This window comes from Myzus persicae, unplaced genomic scaffold (assembly GCF_001856785.1).
Source record: "Myzus persicae strain clone G006 unplaced genomic scaffold, MPER_G0061.0, whole genome shotgun sequence".
In the NCBI taxonomy this organism is placed as follows: Eukaryota; Metazoa; Arthropoda; class Insecta; order Hemiptera; family Aphididae; genus Myzus; species Myzus persicae.
Genome location: NW_019100725.1, coordinates 41052 through 51413, shown reverse-complemented (window position 1 = coordinate 51413; position 10362 = coordinate 41052).

Here is a 10362-nt window from a genome sequence, read left to right as displayed (position 1 = left end):
TTTAAATGTCTTTAATTTAATAAGAAAATTTTTTATCATCGTCATTATCAGTTCTCCCGTTGTGAAAAATCCTGTTTATGTTACAATATTTTGTCATTTTTTTCAAGATGCATATTAAGTTACTGTATGTAAACATCGAAAAAATTACCCTCCTTTGAAATTCAATAAGTATACGTCAAAATAGAAAATAATATTTACATCATATTATTGTGTTATAATCGTGGTTATAATTAATATAACCGACTAAAGTATTAATCTATTACCGACTCTTCGTAAAATGGTGTGATGAATAGGTTCGTGATAAAAATAGGCAATACCTCAAAATATGTAATCTTAAGGTTTGGAAAATATCATTGCGTACCTGTATAAAATACAATAATAACGTTCAAGTTTCAAATCCCCATGAATAATAGTTTTGAATAATTACAACAAAAAAACTAAAATCGTTATAGGTATAGGTGTATCGTATAACTATCTAATTTTGTTACATTTATATTCATTAATTTTAAATAATTGTATTTTAATAAATTTATTATAGAATAATGATTTCAATAAAGTTCATTATCGAGGGCACATTCTTGAGTATCAGAAGGTCAAAGTACAGATGAAAATTTTAATTTTAATAAATGTTTTTTTCTGAGGTAAGTATCACAAGAAAACCATTTAAATCATCATGCAAAGTACGTAAGATAATAGTCTTATAATTGTGGAAGGGCTAAATATAACTTAATAAATTATAATGATTTAGGGTATAAGCTTTGGGTGCTTTAGATTTTATAAACAAAATACATAAAATTATATCCCGTGGGCCATAATTGTTTTTGTTTGACGTATGACGTATATACGCATTTAATAAACGTAATAATGTTTTTCTTAAAATATATTATACTTAAATATATAAAAACTCATTTTTCCAGTTTTCTGTTGAACATCAAACATTTTAAAACTTATGAATTATGATGTATTATCCAACCTTTTCTTACCCCACTGTTTAAAATACATGATTTTTCAACCGGTTTCATTGAATCATAAAATAAGTAGGTACCTACATCAGATATTTAAAAAGTATGGATGCACGAAACGTTATTTTTACATGGTAGGTTGAGATCCATTATATATTATACATTTTTTTTAAATTTAAATTAAATAAACCTACGTTGAAGAAAACACAATACATAATATTATACCTTATATATAGCATATACCTCTTCGTGTTAACTGGTCCTGGGGTGAGACCTGTTACATTAATCCATTTAAAAGAATAATAATTGATCGTTCTCAACTAGATATCATTTTTTATTTTATTTTTAAAATATATATAGGCGTTACATATTTCTTGTGTGTTCTCGTTAGGACATTATTCCTTTCTTTTTACATGATATTATTAGACCGATAAAAGGAAATACACGTAAACGCGCGAGAAAAAACACATCGCTTTATTGCAACGAATACATCAGTTGTTCAAGGTGGGACTAATTTTTTGTCTCCTAGTAGGTACCGAGACTGACTATAGGTACCCGAGGTACAAACTACTATAACACTCGACATTTGCGAGCCCGGCCTACACGATCTAGTTTGAAGCTGTCATTATTATATTACTATTGGCCAACATAATAATATATACCCGCAGTCTTGGTCGGTGCCACATTCATGCCTCCCCGACTGTGTCCCGCACTGCAATATAAGTAGGTAGTAGCTATAGTCGATAAAACATATTATTATTATTATAAAATCTGCTGCTGCAGTTAGCACTAAGTGCTCATAATATAGTAATTGATAGCTGCGGTGATGAATTCGCATACGGTTTCTCCGGGGCCCGCTGCAAGATACACAGCGTTGCCATATGGTCAGGACCTCCCATATGTGTGCTCGCGTATGAGTTGATTTATATAAATATGAGTCGTCTGGACTCCGGGCAGCAACAACACAGGTTTGCGAGTCGATATTTCACTGAATGTTTGTATACAGTTTATATACATTTAATATATTATAGAAATGTATATGCGATATTGTATGCTGCAAGTGGCGACCATACAATATCGAAACCCCCCGGGAGATTTCAATCTGGACACTGATGTTTTGTCCCCTGTAGTTCACTGCAATTTGAAACGCACAATATATAAAAGTAAATATTATTATTGACACCTCTTTTTTTCTTTTGTCGTTTATTAAAATCATGATATCAAAGTAAACACGAGATAATAAAATATTTTACGCGTGTTGACTATGAAAATACTAAATAGGTACTTGTGTTCTATAATACTGTCACTTATTATATTTGTTGATTTGTCGGCGAGAGGAAGGTAGGATATTATTTTAATTAAAAATCAATATGATCGAATAATGTTATCAATATAAAAATTGTCGTAATAAATATTTTATGATGAATAGTGTTTTGAATAATTTATACAGAGTTCATTATAGGTATACCTATGAACAAAAACACTTTGTAATGTATAATACAGTAAGAGTTAGATATTTAAAGTTAAATTTAGCTTAACGATATTATACACCGTTAAATAATATTATGTTGATATAATTGGCTATCAGTACTCGTAATCTATAGAGTAATATTCATTATTCACTAAAAATCTAAAAAGCTTGACATCATTGTTAGTATATGAAACTCGAATTCCATGATATACATTTAGAGCTAAACTCAATTATTCAGTATAGGTAGGTGCCATGGTTCAGATTTATAAAGAACTGCGTATGATTATGTGTTTATAAAATGTAAAATATGTATATCGCTAAAAGTTAATATAAAATGATTAATACCATTATTGTGAACGATTTACTGTTTTTGCAATTTCGCAATATTATAGATATTGCATATTTATGCTAAAAAAACTTATAATTATTATTATTTACTTATTAATATTGTATTTAAGTTTATAAATAATAATCTTTTAACTATCGTATTTATAAGTTTTATTGATGAACTTGCATTTTAATATGTAGGTTTATTGCAAATACTGTGTTGGTTGTATTGGAAGTTAGACTTAGAAGTATACCTACAAAATATAATTACAATTAATGTCAGCAAAAAATATAGTAGATTTATATTTTTTTTATAATAATCAACTTAAAGTTTTAATTTATTATTCAAATTAACGTGTTTAGATTTAATTAAAATTATTATTAGGTAGGTATTTGTTTCCGGCATGTGTTACAAAAACTATAGATTGTTATAAAATCCTGAAAATTACGTAGCAAGATGTTTTCTTAATATATTGGAGTTATATTTGGATTTTTTTTTGTATATTATCTTTACAGAAATTTAAAAAAAAACATCATCTGTATCTATATAAATTGAATACGTAGTATAAACGTGTATTTTCTTTTAACCATTTTTTTTGCAATTTGTGGTTCAGATATTTGAAATAATATTACTATAATTCTAAATTATGTATAGACAAAACCCGCAAAACTGTTGAAAATTGAATTGAGATAAGATTATGGTTTCAGTAATCATCAAGAAGTTCAAATCAATTAATAATTTATTAAATATTGTAACTTTGATATATAATCTGCAGAATCGTAACATTAGGTAGGTATATCGGGAAATCGTTTGTAGTCATAAATGATGTGTATAATATTATAACTATTAATAATAATAATTTAAGTGTATTTTATACATAGTGCAATATATCATATATTTTCTATTTTTTCTAGAATTGCACTTTAAAGGGACTTTAACTCAATGAAGACTGATTTCATCGATTTCAAAAGCGTTTAACGTTATCTCTCCTAGCTGTGGCGGCACGAACAACGAAGTATCAAGACATCCACCCGACAACGCCACTCAAGATGCCATCAATTTCGCCACGCTGAGCAGCTACACTCAACTCCTAGTGGATAGCTCCATCTCCTCGGATATGAGGGGGATATGTACGTGCAGTTTGTTGAGAGTACGGTCTAAGGAAGTCATATAGGCAATGTTATTGAGTTTAATGCAAATGTCTAGTTGCCACTCGTGTCTCGTTCAGACGACAAACACTCCACGCTAAGCCAACTGTATATACGTAAATATTTATAAAAAAAATGTAGTCATATGATTGTATAAGAGGAAAATTCAGCTAGCGTTGTTGTAACTCTGTACATAACTATTTGCTGAAGCAAAGTCCCAACACTTGAGCGTAAAGAATTAAAGGTTTTTTTCATGCGTTTTCCAGTCCAACGCACACCCCCTTTAAAAAGTTACACTAAATATTAATTAAAACTTGGTATACCGACAAAAATAAAATAAAAACAAAATCTAATGTATAGAAAGAATAATGATGTTTATGATTAATAAAGCGTAAAAATATCGGCAAATTAAAAAATGTTCATGATTAAATAGTATTAATTAAAACTATTATCATTGTCTACGATGAACTTCACTCGTGTGAAACGCGGTAAACGTGAAATGTGATGTAATTTGGTTTTTGTCAAATAATAATATCCACTATAATTTATAGTCAATAATATACATAATATAAAAATATGCAGGTTATATTCTACAATATGTAGGTTTGGTTTTTCTTTAATGATTAAAAATCTATAAAATAAAATTTAAAAAAATACATGTTTTTAAGTCTAAATGAAAAATATCGTTATTTGAAAAAATTCAGATCTAAGTACCTACGCAATTGTGCCAAACGCAAAAACATTATTTTTTTTTTTTAAATACCTCTCTTGACAAGTGACAATTATTTTTTGATGGCTCCTATAGTTATTTTTTTCTGAAAAAGTTATGGTCGAATCATCAATTTTGGTTACCTAACTAATTTATTAATTCTCTAAGGAGGGGTAAACTTGTTAATAATTTTAATCATTTGTTTTTTGTTTGTAAAATTAATGTTGATTCAAAAAAATTATTCTATGTATGTCCCTGTTGGTAGGTATTCATCACAAAATTGAATTATATGTTTTTTTTTCTTTTATGCTTCCTTAGATTTTTAATTTTAGTTTATAAGAATATATGAAATTGTATTCAAAGAAAATTAAAACAGATATAATATTATTTAACTTTTATAAATTCTGTATATTCCGATTATTTTAAATAAAACCATTACGAGTATGCCACACCCGCTTTTATCTCTGTCTTACTAGTGTAGTAGCGCGTAACTTATAGCAAATTTAGGTTCAAGCAGTTCAAGTTTAGGTTTGTTGGCTTTAAATTAGAGTGAATTGACCTATTATAAGCTGAAAGATTACAACTGTTGTCTGTTAAGTGTTTTTTTCGATGTTTAATTTTTAAGTGTGTTATAACTTATAACAATGAAAATATTACAATTTATAAATGCTCATAACTAGCTTCGAAATTAAAAACCACGGACTATATATGTTACGTAGTTATAGTAGGTACTTGTTTGTAATAGGACAATTCATTCGAATATTAAAACAAATTACAAGCTAAACCCGAACTGCTGGACCTTAATTTGCTGTATTGCCCATTTGTACGGCAGAAATAATACGATTTTGCAGTTCTCCTTAAGGAATTTACTTAAAGGTACTACTTTAAAGGGTCATAATTATTCATGTAGTGAGCTAAAATTAATATTCAACCATAATAATTTAAAAAAAAAAACCATTACTTTAATCGATTGAAAAAACAATAGCTGTCAATATTAAAAATATATTTTTTTTTTGAAAATGCCATTCTAAATTCTTTATCTATATCCGTAAATTGTAATTATTATTTTTAAAAAAACCATCACTATACGTCAGTTGGTAAAGTTCAAGTACGAAAAACTAACATTTGCAAAGATTGTTTTGCATTGTCTTCAACACTTCGTGAGGTTTAAAAAATAAATGTTAAATGTCACTCGTGAGATATTTTAACTATTGATTATTTACATCAAATAAAATATTCTAGTTTAACTCGTTTACAATGAACATAGAAGGTCATAAAATATCAGAATAGGGTACAACGTAATTCGACGTTAGGTTGTATATTCGACCATATTACTATGCGATATAAGATGAAATTGATAGATGAAATATGAAATTTTCCTAGTTCACGGTTCAGCTGGAAAAATAGTTATGGTTATAATATACCTAACTAGTTATTTATATTTAGAAAAATGAACTTTATTATTTTGATACTATTTATGTCGGGGAAAAATTGAAATAAGTAATAATCAACCAAATCAACCATTATCAATTAAGTACAAATTTAATGTCATTTTTTGTTCTGCAGTTTTGAAACTAAACCCAATAAATATTATTAAAAAAAAAAAAAAACGATTTCTGCCAGTGTAATTTTAATATTTTATCTAAATCAATCTGATTTAAAATCATATATTTTACCATTTTAATAAATATAAAACTATGTAAATTATGTACATTTAAATGTAGTTGGGGGAGCGTTCCACATTTTTAATTTAATATTTGGAGGACTTAAGTTAGCCTAAAAAATGTTGACTGTATTAGCCACCGACTAGTCTAATTACAATGTAAAGTTTTTCATACTAATGACCTCATTACTAAATTAATTAGTATTATGTAGTTCAATAAGTATTTACAGGTGTAAACTATTTTTTTAATATTATAGTTACCAGTGTGGTTTTGTTTACAATCGTTTTTACAGTTCACTTACCTACTAGCTTATCTTTGTGGGCAATTTGTATCACCTCAGAAAAAACGTATAATGATTTTTTTGTATGTACCTATTCAATTCATACCATGTATTTACATTTTTAAATTTTACTTGACTTGTAACTATAGGCACAAGTAAATGCATGCAAAATAATAAATTAAGTAAGTAAAGTTTTAAAACCAGCATAACAAAAAATATAAATTGGTAAAAAAACAACCATTTTACTTTAATTTTAAATATAATATAGGTAAACTAACATATAATACTTGTTTATTAATGAATTGATATTATTATAAAAAATTATAAACTACTGTTCACAAATATCATACTAAGTTTACCATGTTTCTACAACAACGTTAGTAAAAATACATAGTATAGCAACATGGAATATTATTATTATGCCAACATATGCAGATAATTGCACTACGAAATTATCTACAAAAACTAGTCCTAGCTTAAAACCCACTACAAATTGATCGTATCAATGAATTGGAGCGTTTAATCAAAACACGCAAATCCAACCACGTCCTTAAAGCCGTCTTCTATAATATATACCTACCAATAGTATAAGGCAGTTAACAATAAATAGGTTTCAGAATGGCAACTATACCTACCTATATAATTATGATGTTCAATTAATTTATAAATTGACAACGAATAATGAATATCAATAGTTTTCTTAAAAATGTAAGAGCATATTTTATTGTGTTTAAAATATATAAGATCATATTATTTTAATATTAAATATACAATTTATATACATATAACATATTATTATAATAAATATTACAACAAGACCAGTAATGAACACGTTTTTCAGCCACGATTTACGTAACTGCAAAATATTTACAAACGGTACTCCTAATCTGTGTACCTATAACACGATAAAGCATTCACCTTTGATCTACTTGTAACATTCGACGGCCAATCACTGAAAAAACACGAACTTTAACGGATTACCACGATGCATTAATTACGCACGAGCCTTCGATTGTACGTAGCTATATATAGGCGCAAGAATATAATGCGACATTCGACTCGCTGCAAAAGAATTACGGTTACTCATTATAATTTGAAACGTCGTCATTTGGTGCAGTATTATTATTATTGATTTCATTACGGCAAAAAGTTCTTACGTCGAGGTCTCAAAAGCCCATATATATATAATATAATAATATAATTTAGATACTGTTTATAAAATGTTGCCCAATGTGATCAGTGGTTTTGTTGTAACTTACCGATTAGCCTAAAATTAAATTTTTATGTACAAATGTACCTATGCAGTGATTCACGTGAGTTATTTAGACGATTGATGCTTTTATGGTTTTCCTTGTAAGAACTGCATTGTTTTTTTGTAACAAAAAACAAAACCTTTTTAAAACTATGAAAGTCTGCAATTTGTTTTATACACAAATAAGTTTTGTTGGGAGTGCGCACCTGTTTTGGATTTCTAACCTTTCGTGTTATAATTTACAAGTGTTCAATCGTCTCTCGGGAGTTTACCGATTTCGCTCAAAATGAACTTTTTAGAACTGAGATTTAGTCGTCTCTATTTTGTACCACTCGTCAATGATTTTCAAAGATAATTGGAAGAAATTTTGTTTTGCGAACCGACAAGTGTACCCACAACATATTTTATTATAAAGCTAATCGAATTAGTTTGAGCAGACATGTGCGCAACTATTATAAATTATTTTTTAGGATTACTATTAAATATAAATATAATTTAACTGTCAATTGAGATTGTCGGAATATTTTTACGGTGGAATCGATTTCATTATTTTAAAATATAATCGTTTGTAAAAAAAAGAAATAACATAACAAAATTAATGCTAATACGAAAAAATGAAATATAAAATATTTCATTAATTCCATATGCAAATGGCTTAAGGAGTTGTATTTTTTTTAAATTATCTTTTTTCTAGTGAGTAGTGGTTCTATATAGATTTAGAACTCTGCGCATATACCTATACATGTTAGTGTTATTGGACATAAGATAAATTACAAAATGCATAATTTAATTATGATTGTTGTAATATTATTATCTTTTTAATGAGCCGCCTATTTTTATTGAAACGGTATGAATTATTATTTTTCACTACTAGTAATGGTTTTTTTTTTCAAATTGTAAACGTTGATAATAATACCATAGTTAAATGTATAGGTACATTATTTGATATTTTTGACTATCGCTTGTTTAGTATGAGTAGTCGAAAATGGTACCAATGCATAGATTATAGATATTAGATACAAACATCATAAGTCGTAAATAAATAACAACACACTAACAAATCCTCAAGGAAAGATAAAGATGTTTATGACAATAGATATACACAAAGGGGAGAGACAACTTTACAGTCACGCCGTATTAGTATTTCCTTATTGTTATTGTATCCTTGACGACCAAATATGATTATGACTGACTTATGGGGGGGTTAAATGTGTTACAAAAGATTTAGATAACTTGGTAACAAATATGACATTTAATGAATATGAATGGGTTCAACAATAATCCAAGTATATTTTCATATAATATTATACATTTATATAATACCCATCTAATATTTGTAATATTACTCGTTTTTTTATTTTATAACATTCATTCTAAAAAATATACGAAATTTAATTATAATTTATTAGTGACATTGTTGTGAAACTTTGAACTGAAAAATATAATGTCACATTTAAATCTCTTGAATAAATCCACATGGTGGTGACATTTTATATAAATACATATTATAACTAAAAGAAGCGAATTTTAATATAGGTAACCCAGAAAAAAAAACGAAAGTATAATAATTATACAACCCATAAATTATAATTCTTTATAATTTAATTTACATTAAAAAATTGTCTAGTCGATGTACTACTAATCATTCTAATCACAATGATAAGCATGACATAATAACTTATGTATAATAAATAACAATTGTTGGTACGTACCTATATTATAAGACCTATACTCTTACTCGATTGCTTTAAGTGGAGAGTGATTGAATTGAACAAATTAATCACACCTATTGTACATTTTTGTGTTACGTGTATTTTATAATATACCTACTTTATAAAAGAGAAAAGATTCATAATAAAACTTAATATAATTACACTATAGGCATGTCAAAGTTAATCGGTACGGCCAATGTGATATGTAAGATCGTATTTTTGAATTCTCATTCAACTTGTCTATTGTTTCTGTGCCGACGATATGGTTTCAAAGGTATAATTTGTGACAGGTACAAAGGGTTTTCATGCATAATGCAACATATTATTTAAATAAAATGTTATACAGATAATAATCATTAATTTACAGATGAAATCCGATTATTGTTATTGCCGACATCGTATAATAATCAAATTTGAGTAAGTATAATACAGACATTTTTATTTTTTATAGTTGGTGCACCAAATAAATTTGTAACTATAAATTGTAAGAAAAGAAAGAAAATTGATACGATTGTTATGAAATCTTTCAGCTAAATGTCTATAAACTAGTTGAGTTAACCAAATACTCACAACGGTTGTTGTTTAAAATGATGTAGGTACCTAAAAATGAATTACAAAAGTATTTAACCACTGTAAGTATCTATTTACTAACAGTGCAACAGTTATTTATCTGAACATACTTATTTCTTTTAGAATAAGGGGAGAAAGAGGATTCAAATCTAGAAACTTATAATTATTTATATTGGGTGACATTAACCGACGAAAAAAATGCATTTCACGTTATTCAGACGACTAACATTTCACAATTATTGCTACGTTTGAAAAAAAAAATGTTG